Raw genomic sequence first — 26,292 nt, forward strand, 5'->3', positions numbered from 1 at the left:
CACTTTCCCATGGGAAATGAAATTGATTCCTTTCCTTTCCACCAACCAAACATAGCCTTAAAGTAGAGATATATTGTAAAATGCTTATTTTTTTTTTTTTTTTACAAATTATTTTAAATTAAATTAAAATAAAATAAACAAAGACTCCTTGGGTAAGAGTACTACCTTTTTTTTAGATTAGATTAAGAATTGGGTAAAATTAAGCACCTTTAGAAGTTCTGTCCTTATTCCGTTAAAGTAGAGATATATTGTAAAATGCTTCTTTTTTTTTTACAAATTATTTTAAATTAAATTAAAATAAAATAAACAAAGACTCCTTGGGTAAGAGTACTACCTTTTTTTTAGATTAGATTAAGAATTGGGTAAAATTAAGCACCTTTAGAAGTTCTGTCCTTATTCCGTTAAAGTAGAGATATATTGTAAAATGCTTCTTCTTCTTTTTTTTTACAAATTATTTTAAATTAAATTAAAATAAAATAAACTAAGTTCTGAAAAAAAAGAGCTGGAACACAACAATCTCAAGTAGGGTTCCTCCCAGAGTTTCCTTTCTTCACTTCTGGCAACATCGAACAGGAATTGCTCACCAGACACCTCGAAATCGATTTGACTCACCAAGACGAAGCCACTCCTCAAAAGCACCAAGATGATGTCGTAGATGGTGGTGATGAGGACTCTAATGCAAACAAGGGCGGATCTACCCACAAGGATGTAGCCCACCCAAATTTGCAAATATAAAATATTTAGCATATGTAATTGGGTCCTGCACAGTTGGTTAAGGGACACTTCTTTAATTCTTGGGTGCGACTATTTCCACCATATTAAATACTTTGTTCACCTTACAATCAAATTTTTTCTTTAAAATTCCAAAATTATCCTTAACTACATTTATTAACATAAAAAATAATTCTAGTTAAGGAATTTTATGGATAAATAAAACTTTATCCAACAGATATCTCTATTATCATCTCAGCTTTCTATAAAAAATATATATATAAAAAAAAATATCATCTCAGCTTCTTCATCGCTATTCTTCCAAACAATTAGTTATATGAAATTTTCAAGCTATAGCAACAAGTGAAAAGAATTGTTGGTTAGTATTATTTTGTTCTACTTCATGTTACTCATGCTTGATTCTACGTCACAGTAGCTGATGAAGGGAGAAGATAGAGAAGAGGAAAAAAAATAAAAGAGTAAAAAGAAACTAGAAGGCATGGGGTTGCAGCACGATGGTGTGCTTATTATTTTTTCTTTTTTCTTTTCCCATTTTACATTTTCAATGGTGATATCTTTTTTTTTCTTTTCTAAATTATTTGAGGGTGAAATTGGAAGTTTCAGGATAAAAGTTTAGTTGTAGGATGAACAAAGCAATTGGTAGGGTGGAAATAGCCTCACCCTAATTCTTTTGGTTCGATCTTTCTCTTGGGAGCCCTTTTTTCTTTAATTTCATCCACTGATTTTTTTTCTTTTTAATTTAAGTTCTACACGATTTTCTTTTATTTCTTCCCATTTACTGCTATATGATAAATTTTCAGAAAATTCTCATGCTTCCATTCTACTTTTACCATTTTTTTATTGAATAGCAATTCTGATCGAGCATGACATGTACGGTCTAGAATAAAGGCGAGACAAGACATGTATATATAGATACCATACATACCATACATACCATACCATACCTTTTGTTTTGGTTACATTCCCCTTAATTTATTTTACTTCTTCCTATTTTCTTCCACTCGTACCGTACTTTTTTTTTTTTATCAAATAAACAACTCATATACAACTAGTGACATAAGTATCCATTTTATAAGTGGGAGGTCGTGAGTTCGACTCACCATACTTTCTTTCTTGGTTACAAATTTACATTCCACTCATATCTATTTATTTTACTTCTTCCTATTTTCTTCCACTCATACATTCCACTCTCTCCTTTGTTTTAATAAAGATGCAAAGTGTGTGGAATTGTTCACTGAGGAGAGTTACAAGAGAAACTGTATGGGGATAGTTCAATATGTATACACACACTATTAATTCATAGAGGTTACTTGTCTCCACTACATTTCTATCAACATATGCAAACACATAGCACGTCCAAAGACTTGACTAGTACACAGACAATTATGATTGACAAGAAAATGTGTGGATCAAATTGTTAAAGGATGGAATCGCCAATCCAAGAGAAGGTTCATAGTAGCTAAACTTCATTTTTGGAGAGAGGGAAATGTGTGAAAGACAAGCTCAAAGACTTGACCAACAAATGGACCCATTAAAGTAGACTTGAGTGCTCTCCTTTGTTGATCAATCGCAGAGAAGTCTCTCCTTAGATGGCCATGTTTTCAAGATTTTTGTTCTCCATTTAACAAAATAAAAAAAGGCTCCTTTTTGGTTAAAAGTACTACATTTGTTTTTTCTTTGATTGGATTAAGAATTGGCCTGGTAAAATGCTCATATGATATCTAAACTATCACAAAATGCACTTTTTGGTTCCATAAATTTTTATAGAATATGGTGGTACATTTACTATCCTTCTGTTGCATTGTTCTTCTGTTAGATAAGCCTGGAGTGTGCGAGTCTTATCAAAGATACAACAGGTGTATGATCAGATATCAGACTTGTTTTACAATGCTTGAAATTATCTCTGACAAATTCTAAAGTCTACATGGATTCAAAACCTATCTATGATGTTGTATACAATTCTGATTTTCATTTTGCTGTCTGACAAACAAAATTGACTTGAATCTATAGTCTGGCTTTCTTGTGGAAATTGAGATTGCAACCATTAGATCATCAAGCTTAAGTTTTATGGCAGGACCAAGAATGTTATCAAACTAGTATACAACATGTGCTTGAAGATACATACAATTAGTATGCAGTTCAGGCAAAATAAATGACAGCAGCAACATCGAATTCCAGCATCCTGTAACTCTTCACCTTTCTAACAACAATAAGTAGAATCGACAACGATCAACCATAGAAATTCCAAGATTTGCATATTCCTCAAGAAACTCGCACATAATAATCAGACTTCTTGTTATATGTGTAGTGATTCCTCCCCATTTACGGGTTGCTGCATTGCACGTAGAGAATTAAAAGTTTATTGAAGTGCATCATCTTATTTGAGGGAACATGAAATGTAACACCCCAAAAATTCGTTATTAATTTCTTGAAATTTTCTGGAATTAATCAAGTGTTTGTTTGTACAATTTCATGGTTCGAGGGTGGAGTGAAAGTGTTTCGAATGAATATTTTCTCGAAACGTTTTATTTTCGAGGGGTCAAAGGGTTGACTTTCCATTCTTTGAGTTTCTCTAAACACTTACTTCACGAAAATTATAGAACGCGTCGATGCGAGTTTGTGGACATGTGGAACGCAAAAATCGGATTTTGTACTAGGAAGTTATGATCAGCGGGAGAAGTTTCCAATTTTGAAAATTTTCTAAAATATGAGTTTTTCTGATTTTTTTTTCATAATTTCTGAAAACCCTAGGATCCGCCGAAAACCGCCTGACCTGCACCGTCCGACGTCCTCCGGCAGCGCCACGTACCCAGACCAGCGTGCCTCGTCGCTCTCGTCTTCCTTACCTAACCGGTTTCCACTGATTCAAGCCGGAATCTGGAGATCGAAGTGCTCTATTTTAGCGTCGGCGATCCGGTCGGATTTTCCATTTCCGGCGACGATAGGGCTCGAACCATACCTGGTTCTGGAGCTCACCTTTTCTAGATCATAACCATACAAACCTCGAAGCTCGCTTCGAAGTGTGGTTGGCAGAATCACGATTTGAAGTTCAGCAGTGGAGATTTTTCGGGCTTGTTCTAGCTTGATATAGGCCGATTTGATCTTAGCTCCAGGTATGAAAGTTGTTCCTCTCATCAAGCTCTTCATTTTGACTGGTTGGATCAACCTGGTTTGGAGGTTGATCTGGCGGCACGTGGAGCCCACATGAGGACCCTGGTGGCAACGCGTGGCGGCACGTCCGACCTTCTTTGTGGAAGTTGCTTGTCATTTTATCATTTACTCGTCGATATATATGATTTGTAGCATTTGGAGATCGTTTGAAATGTTAGGGTTTTTTCATAATTTCGATTATCTCGGTTTTCGATTTGTGAGGATCTGACCGTTGGATCGACTTGTCGTTTTGACATATCAATCCTCGGAGTGTTCAGGAGACCTTGGGAGGTCTCAGAGGAAGTTTCGTCTTGTTGGACGTAGTTTTTGGTTTTTAGTTTGCGTGTTTCGAACTTTAAATGCTTGTGTACGTTGTATCGTATTGAGTGTGACTTGCTGTGACTAGGTGAGACGAGGTTGTTGAGAGGAGTTTGATGGGCTGAGCTTTATCTCGTGTGGCATGTGAAGACGCAGCTGGATTTAGAGGTGAGTAAATTTCATGAGGTTCATTTATGAACGGAGTTACTTTATTATTTAAAATTATTTAATAAATTGTGAAATCATTTTCGGAAATTGTTTTAAATTATATGAACTTGATTGTCTACGGTTTATGGGTAAGTTAAAAATGAAGTTTTATTATAAAAATGATTTTTCACAGGTTTTGTATTGTGAACTATAGTTGGTATTAGTAGCATTCCTGAGCGGATGACTACGTGTGTGTGTGTGTGTACATACGTGAAATATATATATTGGTACAGTTGTGTAGTGAGGTAGGATTAGTATGTTTTCTGATATCGATCATGTTATTGTTGTGATTTAATGTTCTAAGGAAATAAATGAGTTTTGGGATGTTAATAATTGTTTTATTGATTGGTGCGAATTATATGTGTCAATTTGTGCTGGGTATTAAGGTGTGAAAACAATATTATGAAATTAATTTCTATATTATTTTTTAGAATGGATTTGAGTTATCAAAACAATATTTTTGGCAGTCAATTATATTGTTTTGACTTGGTTTTAGATTGTAAAACCGGTTATTGAAAAGAGTACAATTTCGCTATACTGTAGTATTGTGGAGAGTACAATATTTATGATTTTATTCATGATAGTGCTGTGTGGTTTTACTCTTTAAGGGAAAACAATATATATAGAATGTTGATTTATATTATTTTGAAAGAGTATATTGAGTTGTGGTGTAACATTTTGAGTCATGTGAGACTTTTTAAATGTTTTTCCGGTCTGCGGAGACCTGGTGTCACATTTTGAGTCATGTGGGACTTTTGAGTTATGGTGTAACATTTTGAGTCGTGTGGGACTTTTTAAATGTTTTCGGTCCACGGATCTGGTGTCACAGTAGTGACTGAGGAAAATATATCGGGATACCAAGCTTTTGGCCGGGTGATTGGTTGCGATTCAGTTAGAGCTCTAGTCTGTCTACCATTAATTGTATTGCATGAAGGTAACACGAGGGTTACTTGAGACCCATGAGTACACATTTTTAAAATAGACTTTTGGGTGGTTTCTTTCTTTTATTGTCCATGACAGACATGTGTGTTGTATTTAAAAGGTGGGAGTCTTTTACTTGAGTTGAAAGGACGATTTCTTGGCTTTAGCAAGAGTTGTTTGTTTTCCTTATTTATTTTTCTTTTTCATTTCTATTTTTTTATTTTAATGTAATCTCCTGAGCTAAACTATATGCATGGATTACTATGGTTTTGGATTGTGTGCTTTTTGGTGATCTTCTGAACTAATTTTCGATGCAGGGATTTCTGGTTTTATTTAGTTTAATTTGTGAGTGCAATTGTGGTTCAGACTCGTAATGAGTTCAGAAATGTTTTAGTACGTCATTGTGGTGATAATGATTCATGCTGAAAGGAAAGAAGAGTGATTTCTTGGTTGTGTTGTTCAGATTATAAATGATTGTTTTGTCACGGTGGTGACTTGTGTTTATTGTTTTGTCACGGTGGTGACTTATGTTTTCCTTAAAAAGAAAAGGATTTAGTTTTTTGAAAATGGTCATCATGTCGATTTGTTGTCCTTGAGTCAGAAATGTGTTTTGTGGTTATTTTGGTTTACTCACATGAGCTTGCAAAAGCTTACCAAGTTTGTTGTTTCAACCCGGTGCACTATTCCATGGTGTAGGGGTTATTGTGCAGGTTAGAATATCGACTAACTGTCGTTGAAGCTGAGGTGTACTTGTCACGCCCCGAATTTTGAATAAAGAAAATTCAAATCCGAAACGCGAGAACAAACACAAGAAAACACACATAGAAAAATTTTCATTAAAACTAAGCAACAAACAAACTGAACTCACAATGTCAACACCGACTCGTTCTCTAGAGTCAAATATCACATCACCAAGTGTTTACAAATTAAACCGAATAATAATTCAATAAGTAAACGCACCCTCTACACTCACAACATAGCGGAAGACTAGAACCAAGATAACATACTACGTCCAAGCTACGACAGTAACAAAACCTCAGCTTCGATGATGATTACACTGACCTGCACAATAAACCCTACACCATAGAATAGTGCACCGGGTTGAATAAAACAAACCCGGTAAGCTTTTTAGCCCGTATGAGTAAACTCAATTAAAATGACTCACGTCACTCATGCTTATAATTTCTCAGCTCGTGAGATAATTAAAGCAACAATATTTAATTCCACAAAACACAACCAAACATCAAGTTCATATCATATCATATCATATCATCACAACGACAAATCACACTCACTTCCCTTCAACATAAAGCATTTGTCAAAACGATGACCTCACAACTCATTTCCCAATCACTACAGATCACAACCCACAACTCTACCCACAATAAGAATTAAGCAAAATCAGTAATCCCTGCATAGAAACTTAGTTCAGGAGATCACATGAAAACAAACAAAAGAAATCATATAAATCCCTGCATAGAGTTTAGTTCAGGAATTTACATTAAAACAAACAATACAAAAAGCGGTAATCCCTACATATAACTTAGTTCAGGAGATTACATTAAAACAAACAATTCAAAAGACAGTAATCCCTGCATATGACTTAGTTCAGGAGATTACAATTAAATCAACAATAGAATTCATAGAAATCCAAATCTCACGTAAACACAAACGAAAAACCCCAAAAACCTTCCCTGAACTATGACAGACTCGAGCTCAACTGAATCGTAACCTGTCACCTCTGCCGAGGTTCAACCTTACGACCAAACTTCAGACCCTTCGGTCCTCAGAATAGAAATCCAGGTTACCACTGTAACCTTCAAACTTCAGACCTTTCGGTCCTCAGAATAAAACATTTTAAGGAAATCCCACACGACTCACAATGTCACATCACATTTTCAATTCACTCTTTCAACAATATAACCATCAAACATATACATATCACAACGCCACTCCATCCATATATATATTCCACGTAAATATATATATACGTAGTCATTCACGCAGGAATGACTACTAATACCAACTATAGTTTTATAAATTAACTACTCGAAAATCATTTTATATCAAAACCATGTTTTAACTTACCCATGAACCGTTGTCGATCAAGTTCATATATTTTAAAACAAATAATTTATTTTGATAAATATGATTTTGCATGCTAACAATTAAATCTACTAAATTAAACATAACTAATTTATCGACCGAAACACCGTGAGATTTACTCACCTCCAAATCCTGCTGCGTCTTCACACAAACCAAGACAAGCACAAAATCATCCATACTCCGCTCACACAATTCCGTCAATCACCTAATCACATCAAGGTCACACTCAATACAACACAAAGCACACAATTCACAACACACAAAGTCATCGGAACAGCTCTACGATCAACATATCACAATTTGAAGTAAATCTGACGATCGAATCCTCTCGGATCGCAAACCGAAGATAACGCATAAAACCGTAAATCTAGCATGCATCAACCTTTTTTTCCAAAATAACCTTATAATATATCAAAACGATCGTATCGATGCGTAGATGCATAAACTGAAAACAGAACCCAAAAATATGGTCTGACGCGCCACCACGCGCCACCACAAGCGACGGGTCAGCAGGCGGTCAACGACGGCGGTCAACGCCGGGTCAACCACCTCCAATGGCAAAGTGACCAACTACAAACTTGTTCAAAATGAAGAGATGGGCCACCTTCATACCTGGAGTTAAGTGAGATTCGGTCTAGATCGTCCTACATCAAGCTTGGAAGTTGGATCACTCTCGTGCGTCTGATCAGATCCTAGATCGAATCAGGGACGTCGAAAACTTCAAACCTTGATCTACCACTCTACACTCAAAATCGTGGTACAAGGAGGATATGAGGATGATCAGGAGGAGAAGGACAACCCAAAACCGAGAGGATCGGCCCGTGCAACGCCGGCACAGCGAGATCCGATCGGGTCGGTTACTCCGCCTGGGTCGCTTCGATCCAGGCCCGGGGGCAGCGGCTCGGCAAAGCGACGGCAGGAGGCGGCTGGGCGTGGAGCGACAAGCACGGCGAGGGCCGGGTCGTGGCCGGAGGATGCCAGAGGAGAGAGAACTTGTCGGGTCGGGTCGGTCGGGACCCGAGGGTTCTGAAGAGAGAGAACGGAGAGAATGGGGGAGGAAAATATAAAAAGGGAAAAATTTGGAATTTATGAAATAATCCGGATTTTTCTCATATTTATAGAAATTTCCCCAAATTTCAATCACTCATAACTTTCTCATACGAACTCTGATTTCTGCGTTCCGCATGTCCACGAACTCGTATCGACGCGCTCTACAACTTTCGTGAAGGAAGTTCTCACAGAATCTAAACGTATAAAAAGTCAAACTTCGTAACCCCCTAAAACGTGCACTTCGAATAATTATTCATCCGAAAATAATTCCACTCCACCCTCGAACCACGTAATCGTACAAACGAACACTTTATTAATCTCAGGCAACATTTAGGAATTAATAACGAATTTCCGAGATCTTACAGTACTTTCTGTAGCGTAGACTTAGAATTGTACTTTTAGATTTAACCTTCCGCTGTGTAATGAGTGTGGTGGGTGTGTTTACTTATTGAATTGTTGTTCAGTTTAATTTGTAAACTCTCTGTAATGTAATATGTGACTCTAAAGAACGAGTCGATATTGACATTTGTGAGCTTGGTTTGTTTTATTGTTTAGTTTAAATGAAAAATTTTAGCGAATTGTTGAGTTATCGCGTTTCGGATTCGAATTTCTTTATTCGAAATTCAGGGCGTGACATGAAACCTAGTCAATTGAAGCAAATGAAAGGAATTCATAAATATAGGTCCAAGTAAAAAGAGAAAAATAAACAAACAGTACCCCAACTAAGGCCCACTCTTAACTTCAGTATCCGACTATGCAAAACTATCATTTTGGTACCCCAAGTTTGAAGCCCGACCCAAGAGTAATACACACCATTCATAACAACGTTAAATCTCTTGCCATGTGTCATATTTTGAGGGGTAATTGGGTCACTCCATCTTAAACCCAGACCTTTTTTTTAAATATTTTTTCCCCCTCTCTCTATTTCTTATACATTGAAGCTTGATCTCTCTCTCCCTCACTATTCACCTCTCTCTCTCATTCTCTATCTGCAACCTCCAACTCATCTTACCGTGCTTAATTTCACTTCCTCTGGTTTTGGCTTCCTTTGTTGTGATTATTATTTTTCGTCATTGATAAACTCCGGAAATTCCACCCACTTCTCTCATTCTCCGGAAATTCCACCCAATTCAGGCTAGTCGTCCCCTTCCTCCTCTGCACCCCCGCCTAATTTTCTCTTCTACAGCCATTTTTGCATTACAGTGGTATGAGTCTAAGAGCATTACAATCTTTTAGAAGCATTTGACATACAATTCATATATCAACTGAAATCACAGGTTTCGCCATGAACTCGGAGGCTTGTTATTTTAACCAAAATATGATGACTGGTATGATAATTGCTATTGGTCTGGGTTTTCTATTGGCCATCAGAATTCTGAACCTAGATTTCTTGTTCTTGTCGTAGATAAACGGCGACCCGTCGGTGATCATCTCCTGAAGCTTGAACACCACTTGCTGGTCGGGAATCACGACAAAGTTTTCGGTAATGGAGAAGTCGTGCATCAATGTGGGGGCCGCCAGAGGGATTTCCATGTCCGGAGATTTCTTTCCGTCGGCGGAGAATTGGAAGTATTTCAGGTAAGGCCTTTTCATGACGTTGTAGCTGAGCGTGTGGAGGTGACCAGACATTGGGTTGACTTTTGGGTGGGTGATCATTGTAGACCCTAGTTGGGTTTCGAAGTCGTAGCGGCCGACTGTTTCGAGGTCGCCGGAAGGAGTGACCCGCACTTGGTATGATATGAGGATGAGGAATTGATGAAATTTGAGTGAGGAATGAGGATGAACAAATGATAGAAGAGTGAGGGATGAGGAGGTGGTGGTGTGTACGTTTGAAGCTAGAGAGAATGAGAGTGAGGAAGAGGTTGGGTGGCTACTGTTTTTGTGAAGGAAGAAGATGGGTGTGGTGAGATGGATGGCTGACTGCGCAGAGAGAAGGTGAAGGAGATAGATGGGTAACGAGATGACCCAATTACCCCTCATGGTTTGCCACGTGGCTTGAGACTTAACGCCATTATGGACGGTGTACCATTATTGGGTAGGGCTTCAAACTTGGGGTACCAAAGTGATAGTTTTGCATAATCAGGTACTGAAGTTAAGAGTGGGCCTTAATTCGGATACTGTTTGTATATTTTTCTCAAGTTTAAACAATAAATCATGGCACATTCTGTTAAGTAGTACTTTACTACTTTTAAAATCATTGCCAAAATCAAATTCAGAAGCAGTGTGTTAAACAAGTAGAGGAGAGAATATTATGTAGTTACCATTAGGACTGAGACTGTTGGTGATTTGGAAATAATATCAATGTGGAGGGTACCATCTCTCTTCTCCTCCGGCACCATCTCCTCGTAAAGGACATTTGAAGATTTGAACTTCAGGAAGAGAGGGTAGGCTTTCAAATGGGAAAGATTGGAGCTGTTGGTGTGGAAAAATTCACTAGAAAATTTCCTCACCTACTTCTTCTGATTGGAGAGAGACCGAAAGTTTCGCTTATAGAGGGATTGATGTGTGGTTTTTGGTGCGGAAAAATTCACTACAAAATTTCCTCACCTACTTCTTCTGACTGGAGCGGGACACAAAGTTTCGCTTATAAGGGAATTGATGTGTGGTTTTTGGAACGGGGATCCGAATGCAACGAATTTAATTTTCAAATGAAACATGAAGGGGAATCTCTACAAATGGTTCCCCGATTTTTGGGATGGCATGCAATGGTTTTAGTGGTGTTAAGTGTGTTTGTGGTTGATTGCTTAACCAAAGTTTGTTTCGCTCAGGTATTTATAAGTAGCCTCGAGCGGATATATCGACTGGTGTGTGTAATGGCGCGCTTGTTCCGCAAGTAACACATGCATGGGTCCATGACGCCACTATTAGGATATTATGCGAAAGTGGTTCCACTTATCTCGGATTCGGATGAGCTGACTAAGCCCGCTGACCCATTCCGCCCCATTGGGATTTACCTCGGGAAGATTGTATCCCGTTCAAGTCTCTCCCCTAACAAGTTTCTCCTCGACTGAATCTCTCCTTGAGCTCATTCCTCCTTGAAAGGTTTCCCTGTAACTGAATCTCTCCTTGAGCTAATCCCTCCTTGAAAGGTTCCCCCGTAGTTGAATCTCTCCTTGTGCTAATCTGTCCTTGAGAGATTCCGCCGTAAGAGGTTTTGCCTTAATTGAATCTCTCCTTGAGAGGTTTCGCCGTAATTGAATCTCTCGCGGCGAGATATTTCCTCCTTAACCAGATATTTCTTCCCCAATAAGATACACTTCCCTCGCTCCTCTCAAAATTTTCACCCCCACAGGGGCTTAGAGCATTGACAAATTTTCAACCTTTCAAGAGAGATGTGTCTAAACCCCTCGCCATCCATGGTCTTAATATTCAAATCGAGATGCTGAGAGAAGTGAGAGCAGTAGGCAGCACTGCCTTCTCTAGAAATGAATCTATGTCTTCACATTTTCTGAAGTAGACTCTCAAGCTTATGAGAGAGGTCAGTTTGTGTAAACCCCACTGCATACGATTTGGGGTAAATTTTTTGCAGGATTGAATGCCAAGAGATTGTAATTTAAAGGCAATCCCCCAGGAATCATATTAATTTCATTTATAAAATGATATTTTTGAATGAAATTTTTACATAGACTAAACTAACCTATAATAAATCTATTTACAATGTAGCCTCTCTAAAATTACATTTATAATAGAATTGTGATATTTAATATGTGTGAGTAATTAACTAGTACTGTAGTAGATTGCTAAACTAGTGTTTTTATCTATATGTAATCATAATTGTGCTGTATATTGATAATGTGAATGTCATTTACTTTTTTTTTTTTAATGGCTGGAACCCAATGGGAGGTTTTGCCATCTCACATTTTTCACTAATAATTAGAAAAATAAAACCGCGCGGGGGGACGTAATACCAAAGCCTCGTGAATGAAAATGAACAAGTACAACCTAAATAATATAAAGTATTAAGAATAAGTGTTACTACGTTGTACTTTGATCCATATAGTTGAATTGTTTCCATTTAGTATCATACAATACTGCTCCCAAGTACATGAATTTTGGAAATAATTTTGATAGCAGATAAAAGCAAAAAGGTTTTTTTGTTGTATTCAACTTGATTAGAAAAAAAAAAATCAAAATTTCATATTTTCTCTATGAAAATATGAGTAAAAAACTTCGTCGTCGGAGGCACACAAATTTTGGAGAAATTTTAGACAAAATTTCGGTGTGAATTTACAGATATATTTTGTGTGTAGGGATTTCGGAAATTAAGAATTTCGCGGAAATGTATAGAAAATTTCAAAAAATTTTGGGAAACTCCTGACGGAAATGATATAGCATATGAATTTCGTTTCGGTACTTCCAAATTATGGAAATTTCGGTAATTTTTGAGAAATTTGAAACCTTGTTTAGATGACGTGGGGGAGAGTTACTGTGATGCCCTGGAAATTCGTATTTATTTTCCGAGGATTTTCCGGAACTTAATTTAGTGATTATCGGACGATTTCGTGCCTCGTGGATGGAGCGGAAGTGTTTCGGGCGAATAATTATTCAGAAAGCGTCATTTTAGGGGGGGGCGCAAGGGTTGACTTTTTAGTCGTTGGGTATCTCTGAAAATTTCCTTCACAAAAGTTGTAAAGCGCGTCGATACAAGTTCGTGGACATGCGGAATGCGGAAATTGGAGTTTGTATGAATTAGTTATGAATTTTGGAAGAAATTTTCATTTTAGTATAAAGCTACTATTTTTGGAAATTTTCCAAAAATATTCCATTTTCCCATTCTGGAAACTGTCGGTCTCTCTCTCTCTCCCGAGCCCGATTCTGGGCTTTTCTTTGTCGGCGTTGTTCTTGCTCCACAGGCTGCCAAATCACTCCAAACTTCTTCCATCGTGTTCGCCTCTTCCTTGCGCAGCTACCAGTGGCAACCTTGCGCCGCGGCACGGCCGATAGCGGCGGCTACAAGCTCGACTCGATTTGGGTCCAAGTTTGAGTCAACGCCGATATCTTGCGTTTCCGGCCACCAATCTTCGAGATTCTTGGTTTGTTGAACTCGCCTTGAGCTGCTGAACAAGCTTTACGAAGGATCGGGCCGAGTGGTGGACGTTTTCACGTTCGTCGGAGCTTCGCCGGTTTCTGGAAATTTTTCGGCCACCTCGACTGGTTCTAGGTAATTTCGATCCCTTCTTGTCATTTCCAGCTTACAAGCTAGTTAGGAAAGTTGTTCAACTCGATGAAACGAAGAGGAGCAGCCTGGTCCTGACGCCATTGGCGGTGGTCGGCGGCGGCTCTGCCTCTAACTCCGGCGGCCTTTTCCGGCCACCTCCGGTGACCTCTGGGGTATTTTCTTCCCATTTTTATGTTCTACATGTTGATATCATCATGTCAATGTACAATGCATAATTTTTGGAGATCGTTTGATTTAGTTATGAATTTTACGATTTCGATCGATTTCGATCGTTCGGTTTGTGATCCGTGAGGATCGGGCCATCCGATCGACTTGTAGTTTTGATATAATGATCGTAGGACTGTTCCGATGACTTTGTGTGGTCACGGGTGAAGATCCGACTGCTGGATCTTTGTATAAGTGCGTTTTATGAATTGTGCTCTAAGTTGAATATCGTTTTTGGTTAGGCGATTGACGGTTGAGTTGGCGGACGATTGGGAATCGTGTTTTGAGCTGTTAAGAAGACGCAGCGGGAATTTAGAGGTGAGTAAATCTCACGTGGTTCATTTACGAACTGAGTTATTTAATTGTCGGAATTGATTGATAATTGTAAATCGTTTTCGAAAATAAAGATTTGTTTGAAATATTATGAACTTGATCAACTACAGTTCATAGGGCAATGGCTCACAGGTAAGAAAATGAATTTAAGTATAAAATGAATTTCTTGGTTTTTAATTGTATGAACTATAGTTGGAATTAGTGGTCATTCCTGCGTGAATGACTACGTATATATATATATATATATATATGTTTACGTGGAATATATATATTGATTGGCGTGTTATTGAGTGATGAGATGATTGGAATGGATTGATTATTATTCAAGCTTTTATTTCCACACGTAAGAGGTTGAATAATGAATTGTTGAACATGTGGTGTGAAAGCTATCCTGTATGTTGTGAATTTTGGATTTAGGGTCGACGTAGTGACCGGTATGAAGGAATCGGATGCTCTAATCTTGGGTGGATGACGGGCTACGATTGGTTGAGTATATTGGATGCCACGACCCTTATTGGGTGATGGGCTAAGTTGAGTATGCGTATCGGATGTTCTAAATTATGTTGATGGACTACGATAGTGACAATCATGTCGGATGCCATAACCCTAGGCGGTGACGGGCTACGATTGAGGCGAGTGTATCGGATGCCATAACCCTAGGCGGTGATGGGCTACGATTGAGGCGAATGTATTGAATGCCATAACCCTAGGCGGTGATGGGCTACGATTGAGGCGAATGTATCGAATGCCATAACCCTAGGCGGGTGATGGGCAACGATTGAGACGAGTGTATCAGATGCCATAACCCTAGGCGGATGACGGGCTACGATTGAGGCAAGTGTATCGGATTCCATAACCCTAGGCGGGTGACGGGCTACGATTGAGGCAAGTATATCGGATGCCATAACCCTAGGTGGTGACGGGCTACGATTGAGGTAACGATGTCGAGTTTTGAAACTAGTTATTTTGTGAGATTGTGTATTCGGAGTTGAAGGGTGAAGTCTTGGTTTTAGCATGAGTTGTTGATTTCTTTAATTAATTTCCTTTTTCATTTCTATTTTTTGGTTTCTTTATTTCTTTTTCTTTTTCTCTTCTATTGTTGATTTTTAAGTAATCTCCTGAACTAAGCTATATGCAGGGATTACTATAATTTCTATTGATTGATTTTAATGTAGTCTCCTGAACTAAATTTTATACAGGGATTACTATGATTTCTATTTTTGAATTGTGTGCTTTTTGGGTGATCTCCTGAACTAATTTTCTATGCAGGGATTACTAATTGTTTACCTAGTGTGATTGTATGTTTGGTTGTGTTTTGTGGAGTTAAATGTTGTTGCTTTAATTTATCTCACGAGTTGAGAAATTACAAGCATGAGTGACGTGAGTCATTTTAATTGAGTTTACTCATACGAGCTTAAAAAGCTTACCGGGTTTGTTGTTTTGCAATCCCGGTGCACTATTCCATGGTGTAGCGGTTATTCCTGCAGGTGAGGACCACCAGGGCTGAGTACGAGGGCGTGGTTGCAGCAGTGTAGGTTCAGAACCTATTTTTGTTAGTGTACGTACTGCTGTTTTTGGTATGCTCCTAGCCAGCGTTTACATTTGTATATCAGTTTTCTCGAGTTTTGTAAACACTTGTTTATGTGATATTCGACTTAAGTGATCGAGTCTTTATTGACGTTTTGTTGTTGCTTAGATTAATTTGAGAATGTTTCTATACTATTTTTGGGAAGTTTGTTAAGTTATCGCGTTTCGAATTCAAATATCTTTATTCAAAATTCGGGGCGTGACAGTTTGGTATCAGAGCATAAGGTACATATTCGGTGATAATCAGTACTACTCGAGTGATGGCCCGTCTGCAGCGGATCCCCATCCTATACTCTTCGGTACTGAGATGTCATTGGGTATGTGGGAGTGTTAGGTGTCGTCGGGAACGTTAGGTCATCTTAGGAGCTTTGTGTGCCCTCCTTGTGTTAGTGTCTTGGTTTACCTGGTCTTTTATTCAACTTATACTTTGGTTTAAGTTTTATACAAGTAGTAACCAAGTGTTGCTATGCTTCCCAGGTGATGGATCCTCCGAGAGGCAGAGCTAGAGGCCGAGGTAGGCCCCGAGGAAGGGGCAGAGCTAGGGGTACAGGCAGGGTTCCTCCTGTGGAAGAGTTCTATGAGGAGGAGCAGGAGGTACCGTATGTTGTGCCTGTTCCACCTATTCCGCCTGTTATTGAGGTTGGAGATGTGGTTTGCCTAGCTAGGTTGGCTAAGGAGATTACTAGACTGGGAGCGGTCCCATTTCAGGGAGGTACGGACCACATGTTGGCTGATCAGTGGATCAGGAACATGGAGAACTACTTATGGTTGGTCATCTGCACCGACTTTGAGAAGAGGGAGATAGTTACCTTTCTGTTACAGAACGAGGCACGAGTATGGTGGGAGGGCATAGAGAGGGCTGAGGATGTGTTCACCATGACTTGGGTGAGTTTTGTGAGACGCTTTAGGGAGAAGTACTTCCCGACTTCAGTGTTGGAGCAGCTAGAGGTGGAGTTCCTCGCTCTAGTTCAGGGAGCTATGAGTGTTAGAGATTATGAGGCGAAGTTCTCGCGGTTGTATCGCTTCGTGAGACCGATGGATGCTCTGAGTTTGGCCAAGAAGTTTCAGCGGGGGCTGAATGCTTCTCTTAGGCATGATATAGTACCCCTGGAGTTGACTACTGTGGCACTCATCGTGGCTAAGGCCATGGCACTTGAGCAAGATACCCAACTTCACCAGGATGAGTTGGCGGCTTCGAGAGATTCTAGGGAAAGGGGAAGGCAGTTGCTGGGAGCAGTGATGAGATGGACAGTCAGGGTGGGTCCTGGAAGAGACAACGGACTCATCATCAGGCTCCAGCTAAAGTGGCAGCTGCACCTGTTAGGGCTGCACCTATCAGGCAGGTAGCACCAGCTACACCTCGAACATGTTACAACTGCGGCGAGTTAGGGCATGTTTCCAGAGAGTGCACGAGGCCGAGGGGCAGGGTATGCTATAGATGTGGACAGGCAGGACATTTCGCCAGAGAGTGTACCCGACCTCAGGATGGCGGGCAGGGGAACCAGCAGAGATTGTTGCCTCCAGGTCAGGCTAGAGTATTTGCTATCGGTCAGCTAGGTGCAGGGGTAGAAGGTACTCTATCTAATTTTGCTAGAGTGATGGGTGATGGTAGAGTACTTCTTCCCGTACGTGGTGTGGTGTTGGGTTTTGCATGATATCTATGGTTAGACTTTTGCGTGTGAATTCATATTGTTATGTATGTGTTGTTTTGTGATGCATGCTCTAGGTTGTTTTGAGTTGAAGTGAACTTGTAAATGCTGGGGCTGCATGATTGGTGGAATGATGCAAATACTGTTGTGATAACAGGATTTGGGACTCTTGTGTAGTCTGTGCATAAGTCATAGTTTTGTAGACTTTTGCAATTTTAGTAATGGTGGAGATTCGATTGTTTAGGTTGGCCGTACCTGCTTTCTTTTTGGTAGTGAGCTTAAATTTCGGGATGATATTTCTTTAAGGGGGGTAGAATGTGATGCCCCGGAAATTCGTATTTATTTTCCGAGGATTTTCCGGAACTTAATTTAGTGACGTGAATCTTTTTAATTGAGTTTACTCATACGAGCTTAAAAAGCTTACCGGGTTTGTTGTTTGCAATCCCGGTGCACTATTCCATGGTGTAGCAGTTATTCCTGCAGGTGAGGACCACCAGGGCTGAGTATGAGGGCGTGGTTGCAGCAGTGTAGGTTCAGACTCTATTTTTGTTAGTGTACTGCTGTTTTTGGTATGCTCCTAGTGAGCGTTTACATTTGTATATAAGTTCTCTCGAGTTTTGTAAACACTTGTTGATGTGATATTCGACTTAAGTGATCGAGTCTTTATTGACGTTTTGTTGTTGCTTAGATTAATTTGAGAATGTTTCTATACTATTTTTGGGAAGTTGGTTAAGTTATCGCGTTTCGAATTCGAATATCTTTATTCAAAATTCAGGGCGTGACAGTTACGTTTCTTTCTTGCTACGGATTTAGTCGAGTTGACCGATCATGCCTTATCCAGATCCACCTTGAGGGGGTTTTGCCTTGAGAAATTTCTCAAATAGTTGCGGCGCATTTCTTGACTAGCGCTATCCACCTTACCCAGATTCGCCTCGATGGAATTGCTACGGATTTAGTCGAGCTAGCTGACCGATCTTGCCTTATCCAGATCCACCTCAAGGGGATTTAGCCTCAAGGAATTTCTCAAATAGTTGGGTTGTCTCCCTCTCAGCCCATTTCTTGACTAGCTTGATCAGCCTCACCCAAATTCGCCTCGATGAGATTTCACCTCAAAGCAGAAGAAATTGCAAAAATAGTAGTGCTCTGATTTATTTAAGCAGCTAGCCTCAAAGTAGAAAAACACATAAACTACCAAGTGAATGGAGCTAGAAGGATTTTTTTATTATTATTTATTTTTATTTTTATTAAGAGCTAGATGTAAGTTATTTTTTGAATACAGAACCAAACATGAGTCAGAACTCAGAACCACACTATCATACAATTACATAATTACGTATTGAATAAGATGGCACGTCACGATATATTGACACATTAAAGAAGGTTATAAAAAAGGACGACGATTCAACACTACACCTCTTCCAGCCGTGTCCTTTGGAAACTTGGTCTTGATTGTTTTAAGCATGGCTACAGCCTCTTGCATGTTTACCCTCTCTTCCGATGATTCTGCTGAGCACGCAACAGCTAATCTCATAATAGATGATAAGTACACGGGTGATTAAAGTTCAATAGAGCTCCTTAGTTACACGACAAAGCTTGAAGAGTTGTTGTATCTTGAGGGAAGTTCGTCATTCAACCATGTGTTGAAAGGGACGAATCTTCTCTTTGGATAATGTGTTTGCACGCCTCGACTTGATAAATTTTTTCTATATATAAACATATATATTATTATATTTTCTTATTTTTCTTTTCATTTTCTTATTTCTATATTATATATTGTTATTTCCCCAGATTATTACCATATTATTTTGTGCTTTAATTTTACAGGAATTCCGTCATTGTTTATGGAAAACTGAAATCGGGAGAGAATTGCTGTGTACTTTCATTGATAATAAGGGCCTCTTTATATAGAGGATTACAATGCATAGAATCTAAATTGTACAAGGAAAGGTAATCATACATTGAATGGATATCTCTAAGATTCTCCGAGATTATCTCTAATTAAAACCTTATTACCACTAGGTTTGGGCCAGACACATGTTCTATATTTACTTGAACACTCCCCCTTGTGTCGCCCAAACGTGGTGCTCCTCTCGTTGCCTCATTAAAAACCTTGTCGAGTAACAAAAACCCTGTGGGACAAAAATAACCTTGGTCGAAGGGGAAAAAGAGCACAACACACCCTTCAAGTTTCAAGACCATACATGCAGACATCTCCCCCTGATGGCTACACCTCCCCTTGATGACTACGGTTATAGGAGTTCGGATAACTTCCTCAAATGATGCTTACCAACATGTTTCTCGAAAGTGGAATTTAGGCAATGACTTAGTGAGCAAGTCTGCCATATTGTCCTCAGATTGAACCTAGTTCACTTTGATCTTGAGGAGAGTCTGTTGTTGATGTTTATGCTTGGTGTTGTTGCTTTTGATGTAGCCTTGCTTCATTTGTTCAAAACAAGCAGCATTATCCTAAATGCTCGTAGGCTCATCTGTGGTAGACTTCAAACCACAATTGCTTCGAACATGCGTAGTTATGGATCCAATCCATATACATTCATGAACCACTTCGTGAAGAACAATAGTCTTTGCATTGTTCGAAGATATAACGACTAGGGTCTGTTTTGTAGACCTCCAAGATATCACGGTCTTTACCCAAGGTGAACACTTAACTAGTTTGGGAAGACTTTTGTGTGGGTCAGAGAGATACCCAACATCAGCAAAACCTTCCAAAACACATGTCGTTTTGGGATGGGGATAGAGAACGCAAGCCAGTGTTGGCGGCGTTTCTGGTGTGTGATTGGTCTGAATCCATCTTCTCTCTGTAAGGATAGAACGAGCCCATATCAAGTGTACATCTCAAGTACCGAAAGATATCTCTTATACCAATCCAATGGCATCGCGTTGGCGCAAAGCCATATCTAGCTAACAAGTTCACAACATATGAGATGTCCGGTCTTGTGCATTGAGCTAAGTACAATAATGCGCCTATTGTACTTATGTAGGGCACTTCCGCCTCTAGCACATCTTCATCATCATCCTTTCGACGAAGAGGATCCTTTTCAGGATCAAGACTACATGCGTGCTTGAAGGTTTGACCTTGTCAAAATGCCTAAGCATCTATCAACACGATGTTCAAGTTCCAAACCGAGACATAATCGTGTTCTCCCAAAATCATTCATCTCAAACTCGGATTTCAAGTGTTCAGCGGTTTCCCTTAACTCTTTAAGGGCTTCCAATGAAGATCATGTCCAACATGAACCGCGATAGAATACGAAACTTGTTATGGAAACGCGCAGACATATCCCTTCCCAATCAAGTAGTCACTTTAGTGAGCATTTCAACCTCTTTGTAAAACGTGCTCCGTGCTCTAGAGCCACTTGACTTGGGTAAATGAAGTTCACCATGAACCTTTATGTATATTTCGTATCTAGATCCCCATAGAGATACGTAGTGACCACATTCGTAAGCTGCATGTTCAGTTATTCGAAAACTACCAAACTGACAAGGTAGTGGAGTGCAATGACATCCATTACGAGAGAGTATGTCTCATCGTAGTCGATTCTAGGGAGTTTTGTGAGAAGCCTTGCGCCATAAGGCGAGATTACCATCTCTTTTTTCTTATCACGCTTTCTAACGAAAACCCGTTAGTCAACAGGTTTTATGTTAGGAGGTGTTGACATCACTGGCTCAAAAACCTTCCTCTTCGTTAGAGAATCCAACTTAACCTGGATCGCATCTTTCCATTTAGGCCAAATTTCTCTACGTTGGCATTCATTCATCAACGGTGCATGGTTCGATATCATCAGACTCAACAAACTCATGCGCAATGAAATGCGCGATTACATCATCAATTATGATGGAGTTTCTATCCCACGTCTCATGTACACTAGTGTAATTTTCAAAGAGCTCTATATTCTCATGAATAGGTTCTGACGTTGAGGCGTCCCCCAACGATAACCATAATTCGGAAGATTCTCATGAGACGAATTTTGAGTGTTGATTATTAAAGGATTGGAATGTGCCAAAGTATCATTCGAACCACAGGCCTCCCACGCATCCTAGCTGGGGCCATGGCCTATAACGCCAGAGTGCCACTCTCTTTGGCGTTGGCACCATGCCTACCTCCGTGTAGGGTGGCGCTACGTCCTCTCATAGGGACGTCCTTCCTTGCAGGCATATTTGCAGCAGATGTGTGATCTCGTCACTTTAACAGGGATCGAGATGAGACATAGTGGGGACAGACCACGGCAATTCCTGTCGTTCCTGCTGAACATTCGTGTTCTTATCTCCCCCTAATGACGGGAAGATTGTCTCATCAAAGTGACAATCCGCAAAACATGAGGTAAAGAGATCTCCTAGCAAGGGCATTAAGTGGCGGACGATTGTTGGAATCTCAAATCCAACGTAGTTGCCCATTCGTTTGTAAGGACTCATCATAGTGTGCTGTGGCGGCGCAATTGGCACATAAATGGCACACTCAAATTTGCATGAGTACGAGATGGTACCCAGTCACTAGCTGTAACACAGAGGTAGATTGAGTGGTGGTGGGTCGTAGACGAATTAGTATAGCTGCATGCGATATTGCATCACCACTATGCCAAAAAGGCCTTCAGACGACAGAACTGTTCTGTCGTCTGAACGAACCAAAATATGTCGTCTAGTACAGTGTCGTGTCTTGGGGGTATCAGACGACAGAACACTTCCGTCGTCTGATTTTTCAGACGACAGAACTTGGGGGTATCAGACGACAGAACACTTCTGTCATCTGATTTTTCAGACGACAGAAACAAATAAAAATCTTGTGTCGTCTGATGAGTTTTGCATTTCAGGACCATTGCGATATGTATCTTTAAACGTAATCACACAACAGTTTTGTGTTGTATGAGAAACAAAACAACTACATTCTGATATAAATTCTATTGTGTGAAGCATATTTGCAAGACATATTTCTGTCGTCTGAGGTTATTAACATGACAAATATTTGTGGTCTGAATATAAAAGGGCCACAAATTGTAAGTCTTATATATTATCTTTGGTTAAATCCAACCACACTTATTTGTTGTTGTTATACGCTTTAGCCAACATTTTTATCAAACTTCTATTGTTGTTTTTCCATTCAGACTACAATTTTCTGTTGTACGAACACCAAAAAGACAATACACTTCTAATTGATTTTTGTGTTGTTTGTGTGCAGTTGCAACCACACATTTTGGTGTGCTTTTGTTGTAGCTTGCAATTTGAGATAACACTTATTAGTTGTCCCCCGTTACAATTGGTATGCATACATTCTGGAAACTAAAATTGCCCATTCATGAAAGTACGAAACCATAAAATCTACATCCAAAATCATTCATTACAATTTCCATTAATCCACCATTGTCTCATGTACACAAACCTAATCATGAATATCAATTCAAAATGACCCATATCTACTAATCTGGACATGCAGACAAGTCCAAATGCTTAAAGAAGGAAGAATTTCTACTAGACACAAGTTAATAAAAGAACTAGCTAGCCATACTGCTGTACCAGTTTCACAATCTGATCATGAATGGAATCACCCGAATCATAGAAGTGGTCATCGAAGACGGAAGGTATTCCGGGGTGCGTGAGTATATATGCATAACCCTGCAGATAATATGCACATAGAATGAAGTTATATCCTTGTTTTACTGGATCAGATATCATGCAACCAAGGACAAAGCAGTTTAGCAGAATAATAAACAAAATAGCAAAACATCAAGCCACATTACTCAAGTGTCCTTACCAAAGAAAAGAAAAGAAAAAAGCTTACCAAAGCATGATTAAATTTGTCTTTGCTATTGTGCGCATCCATGAAAATGATAGCCAGTAAATAAGGATCAATTTTCTTACAGCAAGCCAGCACAAAGAGCAAAATGATGTCTTACAGCCCTTTGAAGCAAATCAGAGAATAGATTAGAGAACATATTAGCTTGCAAGAAAACAACAAAAATCTTCAAATGACGAGCCCAATTAGAGCAAGAACATAGCAAGAAACAAGATGATACCTAATGACTAACAAACTAACTAGAAGCAAAATCTTGACATCGATTATATTTCAAACAAACATCTTTCATGGCTTTACGTGTTCCCTTATAAGAAAAGAATAAAATAAAAAATTTAAAAGCTTTCAAACGCCATAGTAAGAATGCTAAAATAAAGCAACAAGTGCATATTGACCGAGAGTTGACTCTACTAGATCTGCTTTATTCCCAGCTAGTGCCATGACCATATTTGGATTGCCTTGTCATAAGAGAATGATCCAAGTAGATAGAATTAGCTATATTGAAAGACGCAAACTCGCATAGAAAGTTAGTATACAGAGTACAGCACCTAAACAAAACTGAAATTAAAGTTATAGCCTAAAATTGTTTAAAGCAGCCAAAGACTGAGTGAGTTTAGACAGCAAGAAAGTGCGAACAATACCTTGTGATTTCAGTTCTAGCACCCATTTTTTTGCTCGCTCAAATGAGGCCTACAAGAGAAAAAATAAAGTTGAATTTCTGTTTAAGGCATAATCAAGTAGCAGAACTTAGAGCTTTCCTGGCACTATCCCTATATTCAACATATGAAACGGAAAAGAAAATTTCAAATGATACTTAGTTACACAGAAACAATTGTCAGCTCGATAAGACTAAAATATTTTCATTGTTTTAACTTTTATTTTTCAGAACTAGACCTCTTCACAAAACGCAGCAAGGCTGACGTGCATTCCTTCACCTGCCACAGAATAGAATTGCCAGAGTTCAGTACTTTCAGCCCTGAAGCCATTGTATGGTATTATAATGTGAGGTTAGTGTTTTTGATAATCTCAACCTAGTTGGTTTAGAGTTTGAAAATTAGACAACTACATGAAGGTGTCTCACAGTCAAGAACCTAGTAGTCAAAAGTGTGGGTGTTCAGATGCAATGCAAACATTGTCAAAAGGAAACAAGTTTTTAAGTATAAATTGATTGAAACAAGTTTCAAAGTACTACACAATTTTGATTCTCCCGAAAGGTGTTATAGCCAAAGCAGCCAATGAAGATCAGACATCTAGAATTTGATCATATGCTTGGTATGTTACAAGTAAAAACTCCAACTTGAACAATGCCGCCAGGACTTCCAGCCACTCCTTTTAAATGAACTGTTTGAATGGAATCAGTAATTAGAGCCTGAGGAGCCAGAGACCAACTTTCCTCTAATATATCATGAGGAAAAGCATGAAAATCAGTTGCTCAGCTTTATTCAAAATATTCCAGATTAGGACAAATAACATGCCTTGCTGCTCAGTGATGATACAATAGGCATGGAATGCGGATGTGCGCTTATGTTTGAAATACATATAATAGAATTACTGTAATAAAGTCATGAAAACTAGAAGGTGTAGCACCACTCCACTAGTCTTTTGTCATTGCACAGAAATGTGGAATTTGGATCTAGTGTGCATGAGACTGATTAAAATCTAATCGTTAGAAATAAACACTTTCAGAATAGCCCAAGGAATTCAGGATAGTGTGTCAAATAAAATTAAGTGATGACCTGTCAGTATTTACCTCAAATTGAATAGGCTCAAGATGGTGGGAAAAAATTTCCAATTTTTGCTTAATTTGAAAGTAGTAACGAAATGTCCAAACAAATTCAGAATGGGAAAATATTATGGCCTAAGAGGATAAAGGCTACTCTGAAATAAAAGAATCGAACTGGTGCTCCTTCTTTAACAAGTAAAATTTACAATGAAACATTGTCAACTGAAATAATGGCATCCTTATATACAATCCCTCGTACTATTGTCCAACAAAACATATAATGATATTTTTACTAGAAAGCAGACATAAAATAATACCACGCTATATATCCATGCGTCATATACTACATGTTGCTACTAATGCACAGACAAACTAAACAGATACACAAATATAATACCCTGAAATATCATGTTATGCAGCCAAACCTGTTGGTTATAAGTCTTTGTCAAAGAAGAATTTTCAGAAGCCAATGACTCAGCTAGAGCACGTGAAGCCTCGAGTGCTCGTTGCAAAGAAAACTTTTATTGTGTCAAATCTTCAATGTGCTGCATAACATGAAACGATAAATGCAGAACATACATTATCAAAAAATTATTCCAACCAAATGAGCTCAGCAGAGCAAATTTACCATTAAGTTTAAATGTACAGAAAGCAAAAGTGTTAATTAAAGCTTTCTCTTTGCCAGTATTCCAACCTAAGATCTTCCGCAAAAAGACAGAATAATTGCTCACAAACTATAATTCAAACATAGAATGGTAATGAAACTTAATTAACTAGGTGACTAAAGAAACTTAGCACATAATGATTTAGAAAGATGAAATCATCTCACTAAAAAAAGGCCAAATGGATCAGGTGAATAGGTGTTGGCTTGGTAAACTTATCCTTCTCTGCTATGCTAAAGCTATTTTTTTTTTCTTAACAGAACAATGGCAACCTTGAGAAGTATTCTAGGAGCACATATGATCCAAATAGCCCCCAGTACCTTCCTGATGCATTTGAAAGACAGGTACTTCATGCTCCAACAGTATATGTCAGTATCTCCATGTTATAGACTTCATTACAATCGACATCTTTTCATTCTAACTGTAGCCATGTTTACTACCCCTCAAAAATTATATCTCACAACTATGTCATCAATATAACTTATTGCTTGGGATGAACTTTAACAATCAACCCTATATTTCCATCAGACAGGAATTTCAATAAATCAAACTGCAAATCATTCCATTCCTTCTTCATGCTACATGTGTATTGAACAAGGGCTCACAGTGACCAACTACTTAAATGCTTGAGGACATTTTTAGGCTCTAAATTAGATACATGTATATAT

At 38.9% G+C, this 26,292-nt stretch overlaps 1 protein-coding gene and 1 long non-coding RNA gene across 4 annotated transcripts in view; one reads left to right on the forward strand and one right to left on the reverse strand.

Moving 5' to 3' along the window:
• Positions 1-26,292, forward strand: part of LOC133724288 (asparagine synthetase [glutamine-hydrolyzing] 2) — a 105,894-nt gene that overhangs the window by 51,734 nt on the left and 27,868 nt on the right. The gene's annotated exons all lie outside the window — the stretch shown is intronic.
• Positions 22,755-24,198, reverse strand: LOC133720516 (uncharacterized). 2 transcript variants are annotated; one of them, XR_009852053.1, is made up of 4 exons: positions 24,134-24,198; positions 23,881-23,929; positions 23,228-23,346; positions 22,755-23,061 (listed from the first exon to the last, which is right to left on the reverse strand). It is a non-coding gene; the product is annotated as an uncharacterized LOC133720516 (long non-coding RNA). The 2 variants fall into 2 exon arrangements; XR_009851977.1 differs by lacking the exon at positions 24,134-24,198 and having other exon boundaries at positions 23,881-24,057.

This window comes from Rosa rugosa, chromosome 1 (assembly GCF_958449725.1).
Source record: "Rosa rugosa chromosome 1, drRosRugo1.1, whole genome shotgun sequence".
NCBI classification, from domain to species: Eukaryota; Viridiplantae; Streptophyta; class Magnoliopsida; order Rosales; family Rosaceae; genus Rosa; species Rosa rugosa.